A 10912-nucleotide genomic window follows, 5' to 3' on the forward strand; every position below is an offset into this window, starting at 1 on the left:
GGTCGCATCTCGTGAACAACTGAGGTCTGAAAAGATATTGTCCATTGGGAATGCAATCATAGCGTTCAGACTAGTGAGATGTACAGCCCCATGGATACTACCAAAACGGTTTTCTTTTTGCAAAATTAATGAACTGGAGAAAAATCTCTCTCTCATGAAAACCGTCAAATGAATGGTTAAGTGCTGAATGATGGTAGGTGGCCTCTGGTACGCTGTTTGGATGCCACAAACTCCCTAACACCATAATTGCTATGGTAAGAGCAAAGGGAGAAGAATCCAGCTGGCTCAAATCTTTAGAGAACGGTGATTTTGAGCTTTTCGCTCAGAGTGTTCAGCCTGTTCCAGCACTGCCCCACCAGGGAATGCCCAGAGTTCCCGAGGTTCTTCGTCTAGGCTATTACTATATCCGTTAAGCTTCAGAGTCCAACATACGGACGCACCTATTATAATAGCACTGCACCCTACAATGTATTTAATCTAGGGCACGAGGTATATGAGTACATTCGGAGCCTCTAGCCGGCAGAATCACAGAACTCCGGTAGCACCCGTATAAGCGATCCTTTGAACTCTATTAAACTTCCGTCTAATGTACTCTTTGCTCATCACTTGGCAACCCACAATAAAACCGTATGTTGGAATGGGACGAACTACGGCTGTGAACATCTAGACAATCGTTTTCGTAGATCCCACTTCCTGACAAAGGCCCTTTTGCAAGCGTAGAAGGAAATACAAGCCTTCTTAACATTCAGTTCTGGTGCTCAAAGCATGGGACAGCGAGTCAATGCCTGACGACTGGAAACAAGGCATCATCTGTCCCATACATAAAAAGGGGGATATCACGCAGTGCAGTAATTATAGATGTATAACGTTGCTGAGTATCTTCTATAAGATATTCTCCGTTATCTTGCTAGGTCGGTTAGCCCCTCGCTCAGAACTTCATTGGCCCATACCAAAGAGGCCTCACTCCACGCAAATCAGCAAGAAATCAAATTTTCTCTCTGCGGCAAGCAATGGAAAAACTGTAGGAATGTGAACTGCCTATGATAGTAGAATTCGGCATCCCACCGAAATTGATAAGACTGACTAGGCTGACCTAACCAATATGCGAAGCAAGATAAAAGTACCAGGATCACTCACTGATGAAAGGTCTCGATTTCATCATCAAAACCGATCTAAGACGAGGAGACGCCCTATCGTGCGTCCTCTTCAACCTAGCCCTGGAGAAAGTGATTCGCGATACAGATGTCAATGCAAAAGGCACCATCATCTTCAAGTCCACCCAATTACTGGCCTACGCTGACGATATTAGGGGAAGAACAACCCGAAATATACAGTCTAGCTTCATCCAGATCGAACAGGCGGTGATCGTCGCGACATCCCGGACTGCACATTAATGAAGGCAAGACAAAGTACATAGTGGCAACAGGAGACTAGGGTCTAAAATTACAACCGGTAACAGCTATGACGATAAAATCCGCACACGGTTGCTGGCTGCCAACAGAGCTTATTTCAGCTTACAAAAACTCTTCCAAAGCTAGACTATGATTTTGCCAGTCCTTATGTATTCTTTGGAGACCTGGGTTCTTAACAAAAAAAATTGCAAACTCTTGGTCGCATTCGAGAGAAGAATCCACCCTAGAATTATTGGCCCCCTATATGGGGATGGAAGATTCCAGACCATCTGTTTGTGGATAAAATCCGGCTTAATAGGTTGCGGTAGGCGGGTCACCTAATCCGTGTGGATGAGAATGATTCAGCCCGGAAAGTCTATAAGGGCAATATCTATGATAGGCAAAAAAGACGAGGCAGACCCTGCCTGAGATTACGATAGCGTAGGCCAAGACGCCACACAGCGTTTAGGGATATCGAATTGGTGAACCTCGGCCCAAAGCCGGAATGTCTGGAGTTCCTTATTGGGGCAGGCCTAGACCGGATACGGGTATTGCACCATTAATGATGATGATGATGAAGGCTTCAAAATCATGGTAAACAAAATAGCTTAGGTGGCACTTTGTCTACACCTATCGATTTTGGCTATCGAGTTTACGATATGTAAAAATGAAATGGAGATAACTTTGACCTTCGTATGTATGTTCGTCCTAATAAAACCACCGATTTCCCCAAACAAAAGCGTTGTTCTCTTCCATTTACCTTATCTGCTGTGAAGGTACAGTTTGTAGGTTGATTAAGTAGTGAATGTGACATAGGACATAGGCACATCTGTTGTTGGCCATTCTCTGCAATTAAACTAAATGTTCAAGCAAGACGAATGGTTTTTCCCAAGGACTTGGCACAAAATAACCGAAATGAAAAGGTAAAGTATTTTGTTGATTTGAACTAATTTGTTTTGAGGTCAAACGTTGGCGCATAAGCCTTTTTTATATAAATGTATGTATCAGTAATAAAAAAATAATGCAATATTTTGGTAATCAAATGACTTTGAAGAGTCCTTTTGAGATGCAATGGTTCAAATGTACATCTAAGCACCTATAGTACTACACAAACTTACAGCCATGCTTCAGTAACATCAATTCAACGCAACCTGTTACTTCTATTTTAATTTAGGCGCCAACACATTGCGCAACATTTTTAACTTCAAAAGGACAAAGCTAGACTCAAAGGCGCATACGTTGACAACGCATTAGTGAATGAAAGTAAACATCCACCGAAACTCACCCGTTTGTGTTTTGATCTCATCGTTCATTAATTGATTCGAAATTTTGTACTTATTTTGGGTGCATATGAAGTTAATTCAACAGTATCAGTTTTCAAATAAATATCTAGCATACGATAGATGTACATTTTCTGTAGCTTAGATGTTAGATGCATTTGAGGCGTTTGTTTGCATTTCAACTGCAATCTCACTTAAGGCGAAATAACATTGAGGAATCTCCTTTAGCAGATTAAAGCTTCATAGTTTTATGCAAAATGCTTCTTGAAATTAAACTGTCAAAAGTTTTTTTTTTCAAACTTTTTCACTCAGGTTTTAGTCCTCATAACTTCCTCTTATTAATGTTCGGAGAAGACATTTCTTGAAGGTTTTGTATGAAACCAGACCTTATTAGCATCGATTCAATCTTTGTTTGCTCATCTATCTGTTTGTCAGTCAGACCCAATTTATGCGTACGGCAAGTGGCGCCAATTTGTGTTGAGTTTAAGGGGGCTCCCCATATATATAACAGAGGGGTGACATTTTTTTTTTCACAGAAAATGGTCATGGTCAGGACATCAAATGAAAAGGCTCGTAATACTTTTCAAAACTGACTATATTTCTGACAGTGGGTAAAACATGAGGGAAGTGGAAGTTGAAATATATGCCCCGAAAAGTGTAACAGGTGAAAAAACCAAAAGGGTGCACCTGTACAAAATCTAAGCTTCAAAATACTCCCCCCCCCCCCTAATTCTGGGAAGTTTGAAAAAATCCAACGCCGAATTGCGAATTGAGATCGGCACAAATATATGTGTGCACTCTGAGGGACTATTCCCCATTTAGAAACTTAAATATTTATATGTATATGCGTAGTCAATTGTCAACCACCTGTTTGATTCAGGCGCAGTCATTTGTCTACACAAACCAATCTCCTCATAAGTAGGTAGTATGAAGTCCGACTAGTCTCTTGTCATTTATAAAAATATTCTACCTCATAAGCACGACGATAGTGTCAAGCAGCGAACTACAAGATAGACTGCGATGCGAAATATACCTCTCCGAAAGCAAACCTATCGCTTATCCCAGGGTTAATATGTCGCTCGCCAAGAGGCAAGCTTAACGAGGCTGTTATTAGGTGAAGGAAGCAACGCTACAGATCTAGACTGGGGGGGGGGGGGGGGGGGGGGGGCAAAAAAATGTCCATCAGGCGGAGAGACACCTCAATACCGATAACCTGCTGTGAAGACCTCAATCAACTGAGGCGCTTGATCAGAAGGAACAGACCAGGAAATGTATGTCTGAGGCCAGTATATCAGACATCAGGAAGGAAACGGGTCACAGTAGCGTTGATACTAATTGGTGTTTGCCCTATCTAGAAGAAGACTTGGACCCGAGAGAGGCGCTTAAGAATATTCAGAATAGAGCTAACCCTCAACAATGGAATTGAAAAGGAAGGGAGCAGCAGAGATCAGTCCACGAGAACGGGAATGCTCTCAAAAAATCTAAATCTGAACCCAAGAAGGAGGAAATCGCAGGTCGGCGGCTGAAGTGGCAGCCATGAGAACCGGTATTAGCTATGCTAGTTCGGTGAAGAACATCCTACTGGTCATACTACCTAAATCATTGGGAGCGAATACTTCCTCGTGAGGAGCATGAAATCAATGAAGACCTTATCTAGACACAGATGTGTAGTGGAGTGGCAAGTATACCTTCACCTAGGAGGACACTGAAATGACCTGAAATCACTGCCCCTAAATTGCTAGGCTGGAACTGAGCAGAACTGTCGACATGTGTTGTGGATGATATATACCACTGGCATAAGTGGTGATAGTCTCCCTTCCCAAAGCCGCAGAGACAATAATAAAGGAGGTCTTGAATCTCTTAGAGATCCTATTCACTCCTTTGTGAAGTATAGTGTATCCAAACATTGAGAATGTAATTCAGTTTCATTATCATCACACTTAATGTTATGGAAGTTATAAGCTTAAAGCAACGAGACAAACACATACATCTATGATCAATGACTCTACCCCCTCACCCATCGCGCCGTGCTGAACCTATTGAGGATCTTCGCACAAGGTTGTAGAGAGGCAGAGGCAAACTCCTCTTAATCGCGGTAGATGATCGGCCCTTGGAAGCGATAAGTGCCGTACCAATTACAGATTCGTTAATATCCCGGAACATATGCACAAGGAGAAACAGAAGAAAGATATTCCGGAGGACACATTAAGTGGAAAGCCAACCAAGATGTTCGAAAAGATCGACGGGATAAGGCGAATGGATTTGATGCCTATTAAGACGGGGAAGCTAAACTACTGTCATTCACAGAACAGTGTCTGGAGGAGGAGAAGGATACTCTGACATTAAAGAAGAGCTTGAAGCATTAATGGAACCAATGGCCAGCACGAAAGTAGCCCAGGTAAACCTTCACCTTGTAAAGCCGACCCGTCAGTAATTGCAAGGTTGACTTTCAAAGATGGCATTGGCTGGCTCAAGAACCCTGGATGTATCAGGGGCAGAATTGCGGCGAGAAGAAGAGCTATTCAATTGTGGCAAACAAACCGGGCATTGAGCGTATAGCAAAATGGCCAAAGAAGCATGCAGGCCAGATATGCCTACAACCCAGGATAGAAAGTGCGCCTGCTTCTCACAACTCATAGTGGTGGTCCCGCGAAGAACAAAAACGTTCTGGTTGACACTACAATAACAGGATACTACAATAACAGAACCAAAAAGGTAAATTGGGGAATAACAATAGAGGTATGCTCAGAAGTTAGAGTGAGACGGACAGTGAGAACTTTTAAACTGCTAAAATAATCCAGAGTAGATGGTCCGTTCCTGGCACCACTTCACAGGCACCTAGAAATCACCTTAGGATCCACTATTGGAATGGTAAGGGGCAGCATACCTTCGAAGTACATAGTAAGAGAATGAAGGTAGACAAAAGTCGTCTTTATTTCAAAAAGGAGTAAAAAATCCTTTTCACTCTAGATCTTTCAGGCCAATTTGCCGAACATAATTTGTATTGAAAACAGCGCAGAAGGGCTTCGTTAACGAATCTTTTACATCCACGCCAACATTTTTCCTGACAAGACAATCAACGAAAACTGTCTGTATCAGCTAAAGGATGTACTAGGCGATACATTTTTGGACGTCGAAGTTACTTTTGACAATATCATGCAAAGATACAGAATGTCCTAATCCACAAGGGAGTTAGGAACACTCTGGCCTCCAAAATATTAGAGAACAGCAGCAACAAAAGTACCAAATGTTACCAATTCTATTGCTATGAACACAACCAAAGGTTGCTCAGCAGTTGACGAACTCCTAAGAGAGCTAACATTTATCTCTAGGAGCAAGTATGAAGACACCCTATGTAACGGAATCCTATTGGTATTGGAAATTACTAGTACCTGGTGCAGGAGGGACGGGCTGCATATGAATTCCACCCCAAAACATCACAGTGCATATGGATAGGGATGCAACCCGAAAATACTACTCTGGATATATACTAACTAATAAAGAGGCAAATGATTACCTATGTGGTTTGGCACCTCTAGGAACAGTTCTGACATTGCCTCCTTCTCATTTTTACATACAGATGTGGGCGAAGAGGGCAGCCTATAGAATTTTCGGAGGTATCAGTGGCCACAAACATACTTGGCCCCAGCCGCAATAGGAGTCGAAACGGGTGGTTTGACGATGAATGTAAGTTAGCAACGGAAGGGAAGAATGCCGCATACCGAGTAATGTTGCATTCTCAAAGAATGCGGGCACGCGCAGAAACTTACCACGAACTCCGTCGAGTGGAGAAGCGACTCCACAGATGGAAAAAGGGAGCCTGGAAGAACGAACAAATCTGTGAACTAGAAAAGTACAGGGAGCAACCACACCAGGCGCGGAAGTTTTACCAACAATTCAGCAGGATGAAGCCTTATACACCTCGATGCTCATCCTGCCGAGACAAAGAGGGAAATCTGATTTCCAACAGAATGGGCATATTGGAGCGATGGGTTGAGTACTTTGATGAGCTACTGAACAACCGCAACATCGGCGAGCTGGAGGTCCCGCCAACTGAAAACGACGGACAAATACTGCCACCATCAAGTATAGGAGAAACAGTCCGTGCAATTCATCGGCTAAAAAATCATAAGTCGCCAGGAGCCGATGGAATTACAGCCGAATTAGTTAAATATGGAGGCGACCAATTACACCAAGTGGTTCATCAACTTGGGCTCAAGGTATGGGACAGCGAATCAATGCCTGACGATTGGCAACGAGGCATTATCTGTCTCATACATAAAAAGGGAAATATCACACAGTGCAGCAATTATAGAGGTATAATGTTGCTGAGTACCATCCATACGCCCAGAACATCATTAGATCATACCAAAGCGGCTTCACTCCAGGCAAATCAGCAGGAATATGGACACCAATTGCACTATCTATTCATCGACTTTAAAGCCGCCTATGATAGCATAGCAAGGTAAAACTGTACACGGCCATGAGAGAATTCGGTATCCCGACGAAATTAATAAGACTAACTAGGCTGACCCTGACCAATGTGCGAGGCCAGATAAAAGCAACAGGATCACTCTCAAGACAATTCGACATCAACAACGGTCTACGACAAGGGGATGCCCTATCATGCCTCCTCTTCAACCTGGCTCTGGAGAAAGTGATTCGTGGATGCTGTAGTAAATGCAAGAGGTACGATCCTCTTTAAGTCCAACACCCAACTACTGGCTTATGCTGACGACATCGACATCATGGGAAGAACACCCTGAGACGAACAAACTGCCTTCGTCCAGATCGAGCAGGCTGCGCGAGATCTGCACATCAATGAAGGCAAGACGAAGTATATGGTGGCAACGTCAGCACCAAAAACTAATCAACCAACAACATCAAACCGCACTGGTTAAACGGGAAGAATAAAGATAGACTACAACTTTGAGACCGTTGATAATTTCTCCTATCTAGGATCGAAAATCATAACAGATAACAGCTACGATGATGAAATCTGCGCACGGTTGTTATCAGCCAACAGAGCCTATTCCAGTTTACAAAAACTGTTCCGTTCGATACGCCTCACCATAGGGTGAAAGCTCTTACTGTACAAGACATTGATCTTGCCAGTCCTCTTGTATTCCTCGGAGACTTGGGTTCTTAACAAGAATAACTGCGAACTCTTGGCCGCGTTCGAGAAAAGAATTCTCCGAAGAATTTTTGCCCCCTACATGAGGATGGACGATTCCGTAGCCTACACAATGACGAAATCTATGAGCGATACCGTGACCGTCCGTTTGTGGATAAAATCCGGCTTAATAGGTTACGGTGGGCGGGTCACTTAATCCGTATGAATGAGGATGATCCAGCCCGGAAAGTCTATAAGGGCAATATCTATGATAGAAAAAGGAGACGAGGCAGACCCTACCTAAGATGGAGCGATGGCGTAGGTCAGGATGCCAGACAGCTTTAGGGATAGCGAATTGGTGGACCTCAGAGTAAAACCGGGATGTCTGGAGTTCCTTATTAAGGCAGGCCTAGATCGGATACCGGTTGTTGCGCCGTTGATGATGATGATGATGATGGTGCCATTTGTATGCCTCTGTTGTACGCAGCAGCAACTGTCTAGTTCTCTCCATTGTCGATCCTTTTGAAGTTTTGTATTCACAGAAGTATTGCAAGTATAGAATCCGTCTGATTTCGAGGCCACCAGAATGTAACTGAAAAATAGAATTTGTTTTCCAAATGCACACACAGACTTTGATTGGTATGCGGACTAGATAGATCCTGATCAAAGTTATAAACATACAATTCGGAAAAGTCCCAAAAAACTGACGCATATTTAAATCGGGTGGCGAGTCCTGGGAGACCTCTCGACAAGTGATGTTACTTGCCGGTGTGCACCCACCTGGCGCTTTCCTTGTGTGTGGAATGATGCGAGGGTGAACATCAGGAAGTTCGTCTAAGCTCTTGGAACGGGCAGAGTCGCGTTGGAGGGCGCTTTGGAGGTGCTAGCGTTGCATCTGATACTGTCGTAGACTTAGTCATAAACCTGATAACGACAGAGTGTGAGGCATTCATCCCTCGGAGGGGCCCTAGCCTTCTATGTACCGGTGGACGACAAAAATTGCCGACCTTTGGAGGGAGTGTTATAAGCCCCGCCGTTTTGCATAATATTTTCACGCCAACGAGAAGGCGTGCGCCATAAAGGCAGAGTATAGATCAGCAAAAAGGGGACACCGCAGCGCGATAAATAAAAGCAAAGCTCACGGACCTGATCAACGAAATGATTGAGGACCCTTGTCTATAAGCTTGTCATCCGGAAAATCGAGGCTCTACGGACGCCCTGCATACTACAATAAGTACCGACTAGATTGTACCATTGTAGGGGCATTATTCCCCAGACATTTCGTATGGGTTGATGTCAATAGCGTGAAAAGCGTCCAGGATTGCCCATTTTTACAATGAGAGCTCAAAGAAGTGGTTCTCACCATGAAAAACAAGAAGGCGCCAGGTTCTAATGCTATCTTGGCGAAAGTTTGCAAACTAGTGCTCCGCTAACGGCCAGATTTGCTGCTCAGAGCATTCAACGCTTGTTTGAAGAAAGGCATTTTTCCTTGTGGCTGGAAGGGAGCGAGACTCGCGCTGATCGGCAAGGGAAAAGGAAACTCGGGGCTGCCGTCTCCATATCGACCACTTTGTATGCTTGACACGACGGGAAAGTGTTCGAAAAGCTCATTAGGAGTAGACTCGTTGAAGCAAGCCGCGCTGCCGGAGACTTATTCCCAAAGCAGTTCGGATTCAGAACAGGGAGATCCACGGTGTATGCTGGACAGATAGGCGCGATCTCCTGATTGTGTGTTCTGCAATGGAGTAGTGGACGACGCTGAACACACCTTTTTTTGTTTTCCAAATTCACAGATTTTCACAGACTTTGATTGGTATGCGGACTAGATAGATCCTGATCAAATTTATAAGCAAAGAATTCGGAAAAGTCCCAAAAAATGACGCATATTTAAATCATACTTTTAGTTAATTATTAAAAGAAACTTGGGATAAAAAATGACAAGGATAATGGTCGATCCAAGTAAAAGAAGAGAAGGAAAGGTCGAAACTTCAGGCTTGCTTCAATATTAGGATCAGATATTTCAAGGGAATGTGATTAGGCTAGCCATGGGTGAGAAGTCTTTTGAAAGCCACCTTCAAAAGAGGTCTACCTTTTTTAGATGGACGTAGCAGGTGGAATTCTACCAGAATGGCCCTTCAATCGAGTCGGATGTTTTCGAGTTAAAGTAACAGCTTAATTTTTTTCATTAAGAAAAATCAAGCGTGTAAGGCAAACTTTCAAAATTAAATACGTATGAACCCACACACATATCTTATGGTGAAATGAATGTTACAGTGCTAGGTACGCGCCCATGAGTGGAGGAATCGTTATGAAATGTGTAACAAACAATTTTCAAAGATTCTTTTTTCGTTCCAATAACCTTAAAGTCCGTTTAAAAATATCTCAGACAATAAGTAAAATAAAATGATCGAAAAATGTAACGTTTACTTTTTAACTTCAAAAATCTACATTCTGAGCTTTGATAATCGTGTCAATCAAAAGAAGAGAATCGACTTGCTCCCTGCTGGAAGATCCATCACATGTCACACATCGCTCAATAAACGCACATTAATGTTTATTTTGATACAGTACGCATTACCATCTAATAACAAACCCACCGGCCCCACACAAAAGATATTTATTGTGTACATTCCATACTATCCGAGTACGCCAACATCACTTTTTCCATTATGAAAACACGAAAATATCAAATTTCCTCATTTTCCTTTTATCCATTATTTGTCTCCCTATTGCAACATATGTATATGCACAATGAAACTAGGAGAAAATCTATTTTCTATTCGTTAAGAATTTCCCGACGACATCTTATTGGCCACAATGAAACAATTTCCACCCAATAGCGTATCCATGTTGGAAAATGTGTGTAAGACACGCCTTCCAGGATGAGAGTTCAGGGAATATAGTAAATCACGAAAGGAAAGAAAATCTTTCATTTGAACAATATCAAAAGAAATTGTATCTGAGCAATGATATAGGAAAGACCGTGTAGCGAATTTTTGGTGGAAGTTTCGAAAACAGATGCTCCTCGCAGAACTGTTGATGAAGAAGATTTGATGTGTGAACTTGTGTAAAACTGTTAGTGAGATAAATTTATAAAGATAAAAAAATACTATTAAGTGTCAATATCA

Source organism: Hermetia illucens, chromosome 3 (genome assembly GCF_905115235.1).
Source record: "Hermetia illucens chromosome 3, iHerIll2.2.curated.20191125, whole genome shotgun sequence".
Taxonomy (NCBI): Eukaryota; Metazoa; Arthropoda; class Insecta; order Diptera; family Stratiomyidae; genus Hermetia; species Hermetia illucens.